Consider the following 18098-nt stretch of genomic DNA (forward strand, 5'->3'; position numbering starts at 1 on the left):
TACTCCACAAGTTATCACATTACGGAATACGTGGGAAGGCCTTGGAGTGGAGTTATTTAGGAAATAGAAGACAATTTGTTACAATTAAAGACAATTTTTCAGTAATAAGAGAAGTGAATTTTGGCGTTCCACAAGGAAGTTTATTAGGGCCACTATTATTTATTATTTATATCAATGATTTTTGCCAGGCATCCGATGTACTATCCTTTATCCATTTTGCTGACGATACCAGTGTATTTTTTGCCCACAATGATGTCAATTTTCTTGTTCAAAAAGTCAATACTGAATTACAAAAAGTGAATAATTGGGTAAGAGCCAATAAATTATCATTGAATACCCAAAAAACGAAATATATGATTTTTAGTAATACTGTTGACATTTTGAGTACAGCTATAGTTTTGAATGATTTTCATTTAGAACAAGTTTCACATTTTAAATTCCTTGGAATTATTGTTGACGACAAACTTTCCTGGAAGTTACATATTGATTATATATCCAACATAATCTCACGAAATATAGGGGTTATAAATAGAATGAAATTGTATATCTCACAAAAATCATTACTTATGTTATATTCGTCACTGATATTGCCATATCTTAATTATGGTGTTTTAGTTTGGGGCAACACTCACCAGAACCTACTGGATAGAGTGTTCCTTCTACAAAAGTAAGCTCTCCGTGTCATCAGTTATCCTTTCATACCCTCCCACTCAAATATGTTATTTGCCGCAAATAAGCTGCTAAAAATTAAAGATTTGTATTTATCTAATTTGGGGCAATTTATGTATACGTACAGCAACAACTCACTCCCCTCCATTTTCGATTCTATGTTTCAAAGAAATCAATCATTCCATGACTATCCCACTCGACGTTCCAATGAATTTCACTTACCTCTCTTACGAACGATTCTTGCTAAGAACACACTTATTTATACTGGCCCAACATATTGGAATTTTCTGAATAATGACATAAGAAATTCACCTTCTATATTTTCATTTAAAAGGAGATGAAAGTTGTTTCTATTGCAATGTTATGTTCCTACAGAAGTGAATCAGCCTGTTGGCTCATTTTAAATTTTTCCGAAGAATTATGATTACCAATAATATACTCTCACATATTCTCTCGTCCCTGTTGTCCTGAGACTCTTACTGAGTAGATTCAATTCTACTTGTAGTACCTCCGCATCTATTTCTCTCTATTTTTCCATATTTATGTATCCCTTCCTCGCATCCCAATATTTTTTCGACATAGTTCTGTCGAGGATCGCTGGATCTGTTTTTCCTTTCTGTCCGCTGTATTGTCTTCCTATATGTCAACCTTGTCTCGTTCTGTCTTGCATTGAAGTCCCCTTTCATAAGTTTTGTCGTCTCAGTCTCGTTTAATGTTCATTCGCCTGTGTATGTGTGTCTGTCCGTCACTCTGTCTTCTTATTGGGCTTCCAGACCTTTTTTTAAAATCTGACTTTATTCCCGATCTTTTTCCCCTTTTTGCATCTGTTCGTTTTCTACTGACATTCTGTACCTGAGGGGCCCACATTCTACAAGCATTGCCTTTTTAGTGGGTCCCTCCATTTTTCGATATTTTGTGTAATGTTATATCGTCTATATCACTTCAGTCAATTTTCATTACAACATTATTTGTTACTTCAAGGTTCCACAATTATGTTCTCTTTTCAATTTTACTTTGTTTTGATTATGTAACCTTATTCTTTGTTACCAATGAAAGTGAAATGTTTTTTTTTTTCGAAAGATGAAATAAAAATTGAATTGAATTGAAAAATGTTATCATGGTCATAGCGTCTTCTTTTTTATGTGCTGTGGACCAAAGAACATCGAGGAGAGTCACGTAAATCTTTTTCTCTTCTTTAATATCAGTATTACTCGCATTTGATATCTGGATACATAGGTTTATACAATAAGATTATAAAATGCTCATGCATGGAACGAAATTCATTCTGCCATAATCGTAAAGCTCACCGTAAAAATAAAATCCTACGTGAAACAAAAGTAGTATATTTTATCAAACTCACATCAAATAATTAACACATACAAATAAATTGAAGACGAGTGTAAGGAGATGAATTTCTTAATTTCTATTTGACAGTATCATAAAATGTAAGTAATAAGTTTAGGCTCGAAACGGTCGTCCTCTCCTAGGTTTATCGGGATACAGAATTCTCATTTCCTTTCCAATCTATTTGTGTCTGTTTTCTTTTCCAATCTATTAATCTGCAGGCGATATAGCGGTAATGGACAACCGACGGGTTATACATGGGCGGGGTCCCCTTGCAGACACACCCACCGCGGACAACTCCAATTCGCGCCTCCTTGAGGGCGCTTATCTGGATTGGGACGAAATTTACTCTCGATTGCGCGTTGTCACCCAAGCACTAAATAATACTAAATCACTGTAAATTGGTGGTTTTAAGGATATAGCCTCAAAGCACATGCAAATGCTGTTTCACTGAGGACACGTTGCTTACTTATGCCTTCAATGCACGTACATTTTACAATTCTACACGAGTGTGTCATTACTTTTTCCACAGTTCACTATGTATCTAAACATTTAAATTTGCATTAATTAATGTGATTATAATACTTTCTTCTTCTTTTTTTTTGGATATGGGTATTATGAAGTGAATCTATTACATTGTATTGTAAGCTATGTCTGGGAGTTTCAAGAGCTGGTGTTCCAAAAGGCAATAATTTATTTAAAACAGCTGTCAGTTTTTCTGGAGTTGCATAAACAATAGAATTCCATGGCTACTTTTGCGCAATTAATGATCAAGCTACGAAGCCGCTATCTTTCTAAGCAAACTTAGATTCACTTTAAACTCTCACATATATTTACATTTTGTCTGGGCATTTCGCTTGGTTATTCATTAAATGAAATGATATTTCGCTAATGATGAACATTTAAAGGAAAACTCAATCCCGCCCAAAATTATGTGCAAAAGTGTACTGTAATTCACACCTATATATGTTGTGGAAATACTTGAAACTGTACCCTTCTCACAACCAAGCCAATTATGTAACTTTTTCGATTGATTACGACTAATGTAGTTCTTTATTAGGCAATATGTCAGATAGTGTATACGGACATGTCCGGTGGAGTGATTTTGATTTTTATTCCATCAATCTTTTAGGAATCTATATTAGCGCATCGCTGTGTCTTATCATTATGTCTGTCTTCTTTTATAAGAAATGATGGCGAAAGGTATTACCATCACAAAAGTATAATCAATCCTTACAGTATGACTGTCATTGTGTAATAAGACACGATCAATTCTCCCTTTTAGCATACTGTGTAGGCCTACTGTAAACATTTCATCGTCAGTGGTCGAGGTTGTACGCTGACCGTACGCTACGTGCAAATGAACAAGGTGATCGTACTCACCCACGCGCAGGTCAAGTTTGGATCACGTTATGTTGGTGTTGGTTTTGGTGTTGTTGTTGTTATTGCTCATTTCCGGTAATGCGGACTAAACGAGTAGCAGGCACACACATTGAGTGTATGCAGTGATCATGGTGATTACAGCTATATAGTTTTTTTATTAAGACTCAAATATTTACATTGCGGAATAGAAATGTTACATTTTCAGAGAATTAGGTTAATATGCCTTTCCCTAACACGTAACATCTCCTTAGAACATTTACAAAACTATCATGATCATGTTAGTTTGTACATAGAGGTGGTTTTGAATTCTTGTTGTGCATCAACGAAGCTGTGCGTGTTTCAACACATTGAAATTAAATGGCGCCTCCGGCGCACAGTGGGCCAGAATGAGCTCAAAGTGCGCCAAAATTATATTCCATGGTTTCTTTTTACTCAAATTCAGTGACTAGGGGTAATTTGGGGCGTAGAATTGATTGAACATAATTTCAAACTCATATGACGTCACTGTGATGCTGATTTTTTCATTGGATACTAAAAATTTGTCTGTAAATGATGAATAAAGCAATGCAAATCTTAGGCTCTTTTCTTTTTCTTTAAAAATTAATTTGAAAAGGGGTTGATTTATCTTTTCACATTCACTGACACTTATCTACTACCTACAAGATTATCATAGAAAGTGTATAAACATTCGGGTTTCGTTAAAAGAATCGAATTCATGCTGGGAGTTCCATATTATACACACGTACTGCAAAGTAATACTGTTGTCCGTGTAAATTAGTGAGAATATAAGTTTAGACGTACGCTGTACTTTCGGATGAATTTCTTCACTCTATTCCAACAGGAAATAAATGTGTGATATAAAATTAATCTCTCAACTTTATAACCTTAGGCCTATGCCATATCAATTCATACAAGCGCAACACTAAAAAAATCCAAAAAACACACTTTGTTTAATTTTACTGGAAAGATAAGAAATTGTGAAGTCAGTAATCAGGAAAATGCATGAAAGGTTATAACTTAGCAACTAAGAATGAGTCTGCCGTGTATGAAAGTTTACTTGAAAAAGCTATTTTTTTTTTTTTCTAATGAAAAATCTATCGGAATCACTATCATATGAAATTGTAAATTCATCCCCCGTTCCACAAGGATATTTTATTTTTCTCATTAGTCAGTCGTCGGAAGCAAAGTTTTTTGCTTCCAGCAACCCACAAGGCACAAAGTGTATCGCAGAAAATCGGCTCTAACACAAAAAGTGGCAAAAGGTGGCAGCCAAATCTGGTATCAGCTTAAAGCTGAGACATCAGGGAATGTGGTGGTAATAGAATTTAGTTGGAAATCCGTGGCAATCTAAACTTTTCATTTGAATATATTAAAAAGACAAAAAATTAGCCTCTTTTCAAGGATATTTACCGTAAAATATTCATGAAGATTAAGTTTCTTTGCATTTTTACGGCATTCATAACGTAAAATAAACTTTTAGAAATGTGTGGGAGAAATTACAGGTTCATATCTCAAAAACTACGTGTTGAAATTACTTATTTATTAAAGATGTTACAATTTGCTTTTTTGAACTCTTAAAATGTTGAATTTTGCTACTTCTGGTAGGAAATATACCCCTTTAATGTACATATCTGATTTAAATATTTTAATGAAATATTTTTCAAAGTATTTCATCTCAAGAGCGCATGTCAAAAATTAAAAAATCCCAAGTGCCCAAAATGACTTTTGGCGCACTTTCGTATCTCTCTGGCCCACTGTGCGGCGTTTAAGTTGTATCATTTCCTAGTACATGCGATAGCGAGTGAGGCAGACGGAGTTTGGCACGTACAATCAAATCTTCCTTAGCGGCCAGCTGCCTAAAGCGACCACCTGTCATATACGGCCACTCAAAACAACAATTTTCCCGAGAGAATAGCCACGTTGAGAACCCTGTCTATAAAGGTCATCTGTCTGTAACCACTTTTTCGTCTCCCTTGGATGGCTATATAAACAGGCTTTACTGCACTTCAAGGAAGTTTAATGGTGGCATTGAATATGGGTTTAGATGGGATTAAAGACAATCTTACTCCATTTCTTGAACCTCCTTAGTTACATGTCATGTTAAATTATGTCGTGTCGAAGTAAGTGAAGTAATTTTGGGTAGTGAGTGTTACATATTAGAAATGTCTTTCGGCCTAAGCTTTCTATATTTGAACCTTTGCGTGAATATTTGAATGTATTTGTGACCGTGCACCTCAAAACGAACATAAAGTCGCACACACTGATTTTGCGTGAGGACTGAAAATAAGTGAAATGGGTCAACCTAGCAGAACTTGACTTTTCAATATTTTTTGAAAGAGCGGGTCTTCTTTTACATTTTATGCTAAAATTGGGGATCATAAAACGGGCAGGAAAGTGTGTTTTTTTAGCAGTTTATCTCGAACATTTTTGGTAGAATAGTGTGATTAGGTGTGTCTTTAGAATCCCTTTTTCATTTCTGAAAAACCTTGTCCACACTCTTTACTTTCAACTCTAATAACTTTTGAATTGATAGTGCTACTGCTTTGAAAGTTGGTATTAATTATGGACAGAATGTGTTAATGAGGCATGCTTAATTTCAGTTTAATCTAATAATCTCTTTATTGTTGTTACTCGAGTGGTTTACTAAAAATTCATATCTGGCGACTTTTTGTTTGTTTTGAGGTGCAGGGTCACACTTGAATAGTTTTGAATCGTTTCAACTTTTTTTTTTATTATTTTTCTTTATGTGTCCCGCTACAACAAAATGATCCTAAAGTCGGGCGAGGTAGATTATTTGAATATTGCATGACACAATTTCCTAATCTTTCTGCTTTAAATTGATTATAACACATCTTATAAAAATAATCGTCTGCGGAGATATCGACGTTTAAAAGAGAGCATGTCGAGACGTCTGGGAAATCACTGTTTCGAGAAAAGCGCCCTAAAAGTTCTCCTTGCGATGTAATCACGATCAAGGGACACGCAAGTCAGTATTTCACCTCCGGACAATAGAAGGTAAGCCCTAGCAACCCCCGATATGCTCATTCAAACACAGCGTCGGCGGTCTCCTCACCGACCAATCAGTGACCAGTATGCCAAGAGAAGCGGCTGGGAATAGCGCACCACGCACCAGTCGACTGGGGAGTGTGCGAGCTTCACGCTTCGGTTAGCGGCAAGCATCAAACTGACCAATGAGATCACTCTGGTCGTTGTTAGGGGCGGAGCCTATCTGTGGCGCTCAATCCAAATGTTCGAACCAGTTTCTGCTTCGTTGAAACGCCAAAAAATATGGCCCAGAAAAACGCTATTTTTTGGTCTTTCCTTTCATCATTTTGCTTCAAAATTTCGACAGATGATAGAAGACATGTCAGACTCTAATAATATGTCAAATTCAGAAAATTGTAAGTTTTGACCAATTTTGATGCACTGACTTCAAACTCGATTTTCACGGCTTCGACCGTGCGCGACTTTAGGACCATTTTGTTGTAGCGGGTCACTTATATTAAAGTATGACATTCATGACAAATGAATAACCACTTCCTATCGAGGTTACTGATTGATAATTGCCCTAAGTTTGTATTATCATAATTCTTCAAATCCAAGCTTAAACAAATTAGGGGTCTACCACGATTTTAAAAAAAAAACCCACACAAACATTGATTTTGTGATTTCTGTGCTGCTGACAAAATGCCTAAGCAAAAGCCGCTAGGCTCTTTCTGGAAAGTGATGAAAGCTATAGATACAATAGAATATGTTATTGAATCATGAATAAAACACAGATTATGCTTTTTGTGGAAACGGCTTAAAACAGATACAATGATAGTGAAAATAAAGTACAGAATGCTCTTAAACATTATGAACATACGATGTCATGAATACAATAAAAAGAAATCCAATAAGGAACATGTTCAAGGCCATGACTTTATAAACTGTCATTCCGTGAATTACCGCGTGGGTAAAATTACAAACAAATACATATCACATTTAAAGCTAATACGCCTTCGACCTCAAAATGAATCCGATAACTGTTAATTACTGTATTGTGGCTTATTCATGTCCACGTATGTCTCAGAAAGTTGAACTTTCTAGTTACATAACAACATAACGTTGTCATTATACCGTGGTGAGTTAATAAATAATCTCGAATTGAAGATTTTCACACTCTGCGGTGGTAGTATACACCGATATAGCAAAGCGAGATGCTACGATTGTCTCTCTTCTCAAATATATCAACTCCTCCATATTACCAGATGGCGCCTCAAGGATCTGTATGACGAACAAAACCCAAAACGAGAGATAAGATAATTGTTGTAATAATTATTTGCATATCACATGACAGTTGTCAACATGGAAATGCTTATTATATCTTTCATGGCACTTTGAATCATGGGTGATCAGCCATGGGTACATGCGCTTATACAGTGTAGTCTTTGTGACGTTCTGTTGCATACCTTTAGGGTATTTCCTAAGTTACCTGATCTGTGAAAGGTAAATAAGCCCGGTGTTAAGATGGATGAAGTAAACAGTGCAGAATACGGTAATGAAGTTGTCAGAAATTGAATGACAATGAAAATGTCAATGGTAAAGATACCGGAGAAAATCATCTTGAGTGCAAATGTTCGGGAATGCAAATGTCAGGTGTCAATGGTGTAATTGTCAGGGTCACATTCTTATCTTGGACATTTTATCTCTTGCACTGTACTTCAGACATAAATAGTTTTTACTTCAGACTTCTTCACATCTTAGGTAATATCTCTGGCATTTTAGCCCCAACATTCATATCAGTAACTGATTGAAATGAAAGGAAATAAAAATGAAATGTCACCTTTGACAAGTGGTAAACCTGGTTCACTCAGAAATGTTACTTTTCACATCTCCTTTTAATGACTTCAGTAAATGGATGTGGGTGCTTAGTCCCCTCGATATGACTCTAGGTGTCACTATCTGGGTACTTTGTAATGATTAAAGTTCAGGTTATCATGCAGCGTGAAAAGCTTTACGATAAGTGCATGAAATATAAAACGATCTTAAACCAATTATGTATCTTACGCTTTTTAGAAGACCGTGTATTTTGTTAGCATTTTCTCTATTATCAAACAGCATGGTTTCTTTTATGAAACAGAGAAACTCACTCAGAAGCACACATTTTGAAAATAAAATGCTAGTGTTTAACTGAACCTGGCTTCCTTCGGAATAAATGACTGAATGTGATTATAGTCTCCCACAACTTCTGTTATCAGTATCTGTCATTGAGCACTTTGAAATGGCTGTTTTTCGTTTGCCATAATTATCGTGCAAAAGAAATTTGTATCAAGATTTGCGTGTAACATTGTATAATCGTTAAACAATTGTGTGTATCTATTGATTTTTAAAGTTACATGATAATGCAGTAATCTCTCACCAAACTGCATGTTTTAAGCTGTGCAAAACAGAAAAATCATTCGGATGCCAGTCACCTCACAAAACTAATTCCGAGAACTAAACGCGACTGGGTACATGGAAACACTTTTGATGCTGTGCTACTGAAGTGTATAGTGCACTGCCTGTGTAAAATTAATAACATGTTTCTGATTTGTAATCTGAAAATATTATAGACCATAAGGAAAATTTACAGGAGATTCTTCATTATAAACATGTGAGAAAAAAGCCCAATAGACCAGTTTAGTGATACTGTTAGTTTCTATATTAATGGTCCTGGGACCAACAAAAGCAGTTTGCCATCTACTTTAGATGCTTTGGTCGATTCATTTTCAATGTAACAGTATCCTTCACCAGGTTGAAACGGGGTCATCCCACAAGACCGACACCCATGAGTCATACAGCCCACGAGTCCTACAGCCCACGACTTCGACACTAGGTACATACAGCCCATCAGATCGACACTAGGTAAAAACAGCCTACGAGACCGACACTAAGAATAAACAGCCCACGAGTTCGACAGATTAACACGGGGTCTAATGTGTCGTTCTTGTGTCGGACCTTGTTTGCTTAGTTTCGAACTCTTGGGCTGTGTGACTTGTGGGCTGTATAACTCATCGGCTGTATGACTCGTGGGTGTCGATCTCGTGAGGTGCTCCCGTTGAAACACAGTCCAGCAAGAGTGTGTTAGGTCTTTCAGTTGCCCGGTATAACAAGCACTTTCTTTTGAAAAAAAAAAAAAGATTCTTGTTACCTCGTTCTGAGATCCACAGTTTGCCTTGGGCACGATACTGAAATCGTTCAATAGAGGCGTGAACAATGTCTTTCCACATCTTCCGATCGACCGAACCACGAAGCCATTCACATGAATAGCCTTACTGAAGTAAAGCTGCACCACAGAGAAAAGACATGTGGGAGAGCGAAATTCTTTCAGCGATATTAAAGGAAGCGTATAGTTTTGGTTGAGACCTAACTTCATGTTTCCAATATTTTTGGTGAGATAATGAGGAACCACTCATGAAAAATGAACGAGGATGTAGTTATTCCAACTGGTATTCAACGTTTATTTTGATGAAAATCAGTTTTAAAATGGCTAAGATATCCAAAAAAGAGCATTCCTAATAAAAAGTGGTACCCACCTTTTATTAGGATCTCTTTGTTTTACTTTGTTTTTGGATGGCTCAGCAATTCCAAAACCAGTTTTCGTCTAATAGACTTTGAATTCCTTTTCAATGGTATGCTCTGTAATATTTCACAAGTGGTTTTTTTGGTACCTCACAAAAGTTAAAAGCCCAATTCTCATCTCCACCAACACTGTACAATCCATTTAATGTCATGAATTTCTTCACTTCCTTGCATGTAACTTCATATTTTTTTGATATCACAATTTCGTAATTATTATGCATAGATAATATTGATTTGAATTGAAAGAATGGTGATTGTTTAATTAAACATGAAACCCGTGTATTCCATTTGTTTAATAATCGAATACATATAGATACATGGACAAGACACTGCAGTGATATGAATTTAAATTCTACAAACTGGATAAGTTTAAATGACTTAAGGAATGAACCACATTGTAACAAACACTGCCGTACTATTCAAATGTCTCGAACATGGATCAATCAAACAGCAAGAGTTGTGTATAAAGTAATACCATTAAAGCATACTCAAGAGCATAAACAGTGCCCAAGTGCATTGTGCTAATTTAGCGTTTAGGTCAAATCTGTTAATGTCTTAAATCCGATAGATCATGGCTGTAGTGCATTTTATCTTACACCCATGAAATTGTGGTTACCAATAGGTTGCAGCCTACATCTATCATGCTGATAAGACAACGTAGATGGTCACAAAGGCATAGTATCTTGACTATCTCTGTCTGATACCTGTAAAAGGTTCGGAACAAGGGTATAACACTTAGAAAGAGGATTAGAATATCTTGGACGCATTTTTCATCTAGCGTGGTTTTAGTATTCAAGGAGTTATTAGGCAAGCCTTTTACCTCCTTGGTATTGAGGGGAAAGCTTGATATTATGTCCCTTTCAGTATAGGCATTTTTTTTTTGGCACAGAGGTGAAACTTAAAAGCACTCGCAAAGTGAAGACCTCCGCCAAGTAGCTCATTTTCATTCACAAACGTAAGCTGAAAATCGCACAATTTTCCCATGATAAAGCTGTTAAAAAAACAACAACGCCTAAATGATTACCTGATCTGGGCCCCGTTGCTAGAAACTTTGCGTTTAAACGCAACTTGCAACTGATTGTCACTGGCCAATCGAAATCATTGTGACATAATAGGGCAGACCCTGAGCCAATCAGAATGGTTGTTTCAAAATTAGCAATTATTTGCAATTGATTGCAACTTTCTTGCAACGGGGCCCAGTACAGCTTAATGCTCCGCGGCGCCTTCAGCTGAGCATGCGTTTTGGTGCGCGTTTGGAAACCTCAAAGACAAGCAGATTAACTCGCAAGGTCATCGACTGTATCTGCCAAAATATTTGTTCACAAATCTTCAGAAATTCGTAAAAATTCCTGGATCACTACCAGAATGTAATAATCTATTTCCTTGTCATTATCAACTGTTCTTGTAAGTTCCACCCAAATTCGTTAACATTTTTTAAAGTCAGTTTCAAACAGACAGACAAACTAACCAACACCGATAAAAACATAACCTTCTTTTCTTGTGCATAAAAAAAAAGAAGCCCGGTGGTGCCGACGTTGGCACGGCAGGCCATGAAAAACAAACAAACAAACAAACAGCATGAACAAACAAACAAACATACAAAAAAAAAAACCGAGCCGCATTCCGTATCTGCATTCCGTATTTACAATATTTTGCACGCTTGCAGCCAATAACTTACGTAAATCGGCGGTCTGTCTGCACCAATCACCTGGCTCGGATTTAAGATCCCGGGTCCATACTGATACCGCCTCCACCTCCTCGCAGGCCCGATCTCACCGTATATTGTGATAAAGTTAGTCCTTCTCTTCGTTGAGTTGCCGAGACGTGACATGTCCAATTCTGCCGCTCTGAACCACTCTTTGAGGTCTACAGCCCAGGAGAAGGCATGAGGACAACACAAACCACCGAACAAACAGATTGACATAAAGTAGACGATTGGAAACCATTTAGCATGTAGCAGTGCAATTGGTTGATTTCGTGATAAACATTATCAATAAAGGTACATTGTATATGATTTTGCAGCGCTGCTGCACTTTCCCCTTTCCATGCATTTTATTTTTAACCCAATAAAGTTTGAAAGTGAACGCTTGATAGAAATGAAGATTTGAAACAATTCCAATCACGTTCATTCACGTTCAGAAATAGAGAAAGAGGGAAAAAAAATAACAAACAGCACTAAAGGGATGGTGCAGTTTCGGTTGAGAAAGGGCTTTTGGTTTCAAACGTTGTTTTATGATGAATTTTATTTTCGACAATGGAAATGTCTCATGAAATATGAAAGAACATTATAATGCTTATAGGGGAACTGACAGTGTATTTCATGAAAATTGGTGTTGAAAATGCTAAGATATCCAAAACAAAGTGATTCTAATAAAAGGTGGGACCCATCTTTTCTTAGGGTCGCTTTGTTTTTCGGTGTTTTTTTTTTTCTCGGATATCTCAGGCATTTTAAAAAACGATTTTTATCAAATAAACTTAACATTCCTATTAGAATTGTATGCTCTTTAATATTTCATAAAATGGCTTCTGAGTATATTGCAAAAACTTAAAAGCTGAATCTTAACCTCAACCAATGCTGCTTAGTATACCATTCCTTTCAGGCCAACGAACAGTATGTCCCAGTAGTCTGTTGGGTTTTATGTACCATAATTAAAATGCGTGAAGTGAAGTGAAGTTCTTTGTTAAACCGTTGAAGTTAGAAGTGAATGGTTAAAGAAACTAAAAAAAAAATCATGTATCTTGGAGCTGACATGAGAAAGTAACAGAATTTGTTTACGTGATTGTTATGATGAAAGAGTATCATCGGTTGCAAACTATACGTTATGTGCATTTAAAATATGAGGAGATGACATACCCAAACATACCTAAAAATAGTTATCTTATTACGAGTTAGATCGATTATTTGGCACTTACTAGTAATTCCAAGCTAATATCTCTACTATACTGATAAGATTATTTAGAAAATATAGATGCTAACGTTGCTGGAAAAGAAAGAATATCAATTGACACGTTCATCACCTTATTTCATTTACATAATAGGCAATTTTGTTCCCTTTATCACTTTTTTTCATGAAAAGACGATTAACTGTAATCTTGATTGATCTCCTTTTTAAATGACATTTCAACCCCTTTAGACGTCAGATATTATTGCATATCAATGTTCAGCCTGCACTAGAAAGTGGTTTTTCTTTTCACTTAAACAAATCACCTACCGTTGCAGCACACGAGGCCCGCTGAATCAGACGGCGCACACGCAGACTTCTTTCTGTTGTCACACAGTGGTACTGTCTGTTTGATTTCTGAAGCATCTGAATGTCACGCCCTCTTCGATGGTACTTGCCAGGGAAAATGGACTTGATGTATAGGCGTCGGCCGCCTTTGCATACCCTAGTTTCCCGCAGATCGCCCGACCAACATTTATATCCCAGTCTCCATGGCTGCACACACGATGCCATGTATCTTGGTCGTGACCTCTGACCTCCACGTTTCCCTCATGCGGACCATTTCCGGCGATCAGGCGAACATCGTCTTCGAGAAATGGCGGTTTTATGGATGCTGAAGACGTAATAAGAGTTTCCAAACGGTAAGATCATGGAGGTTTTAGAACTAGAGTTGCAACTGGCTGTAAACATTCAAACAGCTGTCAGTTTTCTTTTGACGTACAAAAAAATTGCACAGGTGCATTTCATTTCATTTTTCATTTCATTTTATTTCATTCTCCTTTTTCCAACAGAACACAACACAGTCTGAATTAGGTTATTATCACAATCGTATGCACACAACTTGGAAATGATATCAAATGATACAATAATAAAGTTACATATATATGCATGTATACGCAAAATAATACAAGTCTATGTTTCAGTTGGAAAAAAAAGGAGAACTGAGAGGTCCACTAAAAAGCAAGCTTGTAGATTGTGAACCACTCAAGAAACTCTAACGAAATACTTATTTGTATATGCTTAACACAAGTATAATTTAAACAAGACGGAACAAAACAGGAGACACACAATAACATGACACGACTAGACAGAAAGGTGGAAAATGGAAGGAAGGAAGGAAGAAACAGAGTGCCTACACGCTGATCAAAGAAACGAAAGAGGGAATTGAAGAGGGAATTGAAGAGATGCGTAAAACAGCCGGTGGTTGCATACAGCGTGTAAAGAATATGATGGCTATTTCATGAATTAATGAGTTCAGAGATCAATTGATTGACCATAATCAATAATTCCCGAAATGAGAAGATTTTCTTGCTTTTGAAAGAAATCAAAAATGTTGCCCCCATAAAAATATTGGGAAGGCAAGCGCACCATTTGCCCCATCCCACATAATCATAATTCCCGCGATGAAAAGATTTTCTTGCTTTTTTGTTACAATTCAAGAAATCTGCCCAATTATTTCACCTAAAAGCAGTGGCGTAACTACGGAGGGGGGGGGGGGGGGGGGGGGCTTGCGCCCCCCTCCCAATCCGCTGGTAAAAAAAAAAAAAGATTTACCGAAATAGTAGTTCAAGTGTTAGTAAACTGCTTTTGAATGAAAGGGTGATCCAGATATAAGATATTTTTCTATGATTTCTTTTAACCATAATTAAATAGGTACATAGTGTGAAACATTGTTCACAAAGCCCGGACCCGACAAAAGATTGTGATTCCTGGTTGGCATTCTGCATATAAGCAGGATGTGCGCATCAGTGTACTCAGTACATCCGAACGAAGAGTCGCTACAATGTTGCGCAATGTGATGTAGAATGTACACCTTTGTACCTTACGCTCGTTATATCAAAGCTAGATCATTGATTTTGCAGTGTTGCTTTACATACTATATAAAAATGTCTTGCATTGCCAATAAAAAGGCTTGACCTGGGCTAATTCCTAACTTTTCCATGTATATAATACACACACACAAACAAACACGCACAATTAGTTTAGGGGATGCTCTAAAGTGCAGATTTTGGACATCCTTTACCCGCTTGGTCACTTCGACGCCACATCGCTGGTCATACCTCCCCCAGTCATGAACATAAACCCACACCCTTGACTAATTTGTTTGGCGGATCCAGGAGGAGGGGCGCACCGGGCGCCCCCCCCCTTTAATTTCCAAATTGAAAAAATAACATGAAATAGCTGCAAACCGCAGTTTTTGGAAAGTAAAATGTCAAAATTTTCAAGCTCGCTCGCTCCTCTCGCTCGCATTTAGTCGTAATGCCATTCTCCTGAAGCTGCTGCCAGTAATTGCCGGCAGTTGCGCCTGGTGCGCCCCCCCCCCCCCCCCCCCCTAATTTCCAAAGCGAAAAAAATATAGCTACAAACGGCAGTTTGGGGACTGTAAAACGTCAAAATTTTCAAGCTCGCTCGCTCCGTTCGCTCGCATTTAATTGTTATGTAATTCACCTGATGTTGCTGCCAGTAATTGCCAGCAGTTCCGCCCGGTTCCCCTCCCCCCTTAATTTCCAAAGCGAAAAAATATGGCTAAGAACGGCAGTTTTTGGACTGTAAAAGAGCATAATGTAATCATTATGCTCTCCTGATATTGCTGCCAGTATTTGCCAGCAGTTGCGCCCGATGCGCCCCCTTAAATTCTAAAGCGAAGAAATATAGCTACAAACGGCAGTTTGTTTGTTTTTTACTGTAAAATGTCAAAATTTTCAAGCTCGCTCGCTCGCTCGCTCGCATTTAATTGTTACGCAATTCTCCTGACATGCCTGATGTTGCTGCCAGTAATTACCGGCAGTTGCGCCCGTTGCGCCCCCCACCCCTCCTTTATTTCCAAAGCGAAAAAATATGGCTCCAAATGGCAGTTTTTGGACTGTAAAATGTCAAAATTTTCAAGCTCGCTCTCTTCGCTCGCTCGCATTAAGTATAACCTGATGTTGCTGCCAGTAATTGCCAGCAGTTGCGCCCGGTGCGCCCCCCTTAATTTCCAAAGCAAATAGATATGGCTACAAACGGCAGTTTTTGGACTGTTGAATGTCAAAATTTTCAAGCTCGCTCGCTCGCTCGCTCGCTCGCATTTAATTGTTATGCAATTCTCCTGATGTTGCTACCAGTAATTACCGGCAGTTGCGCCCGTTGCGCCCCCACCCCTCCTTTATTTCCAAAGCGAAAAAATATGGCTCCAAATGGCAGTTTTGGGACTGTAAAATGTCAAAATTTCCAAGCTCGCTCTCTTTGCTCGCTCGCATTCAATCATTATGCAATTCTCCTGATGTTGCTGCCAATTATTGCCACCAGTTGCGCCCGGTGCGCCCCCCCCCCCCCCCCTTAATTTACAAAGCAAAAAAAAAAATATGGCTACAAACGGCAGTTTTTGGACTGTAAAATGTCAAAATTTTCAAGCTCGCTCGCTCCCCTCGCTCGCATGTAGTTGTTATGCCATTCTCCTGATATCGCTGCCAGTAATTTGTCGTTTCACATCGTCATTCCATAATCCATATATAGGGGGTACAACCCCCTCTGGCACTTCCACACCCTCCCCCCACCCTTGCTCGCTCCCTCGCATACTAACCCCCCCCCCCCCCCCCGATGAAATCCTAGCTACGCCGGTGCCCTTTCCCCGCTTGGTTTCCCTAAAAAAACAGTAAAAGTCTAGGCATTGAGAGCTTCCTATTTATTCCAAATGTCTGTCCAAAAAATCTCGTAAAAATTTAGTGTCAAAACGCACCCCCCTTGAAAAAAAGCTGGTGACGCCCCTGTGGTTGGATGATGAACCCTGAGGTTGTCAGTTGGGACTTGGTTAATAAAAACGAACATCAGAGAGGGTTTAATAGAAAGGATTTCAACTTACGCTTAAAGGGATACAAAGAAGGAGATTTTTTTTTTTAATTTCACAACTTAATGAATTCCAGAATCTAAGACCTGTGTAAACAAATGTATTCTGAGGGGTAGATGAAACTCAGTAGATTGTCTGGTGGGATAATTATGGAAAAAATTGGTTCCTTGTAAACATTGAATTGAATATACAGGGAAGTTCATTTGTGTTGAAATTAAACATAAACTGTCCAAGTTGAAAAAAAAACACAAATCTTTAATTTTTAGAATCTTATATTTAGTGAATGATGGATCTGTATGGGAATGTGGCGGGACGCCACAAATAACACGAAGTGCCCTTTTTGTAATAACAGTAATCTATCCAATAAAGTTTGATGAGCGTTACCCCATGCTAAAAGACCGTAATTAAGATAAGGTAAAATTAAAGAGAAATATAACGCCAGCAAAGAAGACAATGGAATATGAAACTTAAGTCTATTAATGATACCAATATTACGTAAAATTATTGTACTAATGTTAATAATATGTGGCCTCCATGAAAGTTTATCGTCTACTGTAATTCCAAGGAACTTTATATGCGGTACGCGTTCTAATTGTGACTTTGATGATTAGTGACTTTGATGATTAGGGTTCGATGCCGCCGTCTTTCTGAGCACAGAGATGATTCATTTGAAACGCTAACACAATGTCGGCTATCTTTTGTTTGTTTTTGTAGTAAAGGAAATTAAATTCAAGGTAATGATAAGGCATATGAAAAAGAAAGTAACTCCTGTCAAGGATGATGTCAAAAAGTGAAAATGTGAGCCGTACGTTGTGAAAATATATGAACTGCACCCTTACTGGAGAGTTGATTTTATCATCTCTCCGATCACGTCCGACAAATGAATCTGATATAATGGTATAATTTTCAATTTTTCAATTATATCTGAGATTAGTGTAAAAACATGTAAATTCGGGTGATTTTAATTCTTTTTTTCATCTATTTTTGTGGAATTTTATTGTCCCTGTCACCTGCCTGTGTCTGTACCTTCATGTACCGCTCATGTTCCAAAAGAAGGGACAGCGAAAAGTAATTACCATCATAAAGACATCTCTTTCATTGAGAGTGACGAGTCATAATGCAATGCCACATGATTGTCTGCTGTGAGCAGGGAGGTAGAGGCAGCTCCAGTTTAGCACATAGGCCTACTTCAAATATTTCTTAGTGGCGGCATCAAACATGGGATCAAAGTAAATAACACTGTCGTTACTCCCTGGTACACCATAGAGGTTCGAGAAATGGAGTCACAACAGTGTTATTCGCTTTGATCCCATGCTCGAAGCCGCCACTCA

This window comes from Diadema antillarum, unplaced genomic scaffold, assembly GCF_040938485.1.
Source record: "Diadema antillarum isolate AM-2024a unplaced genomic scaffold, OU_Dant_1.0 scf00000043, whole genome shotgun sequence".
Lineage (NCBI taxonomy): Eukaryota > Metazoa > Echinodermata > Echinoidea > Diadematoida > Diadematidae > Diadema > Diadema antillarum.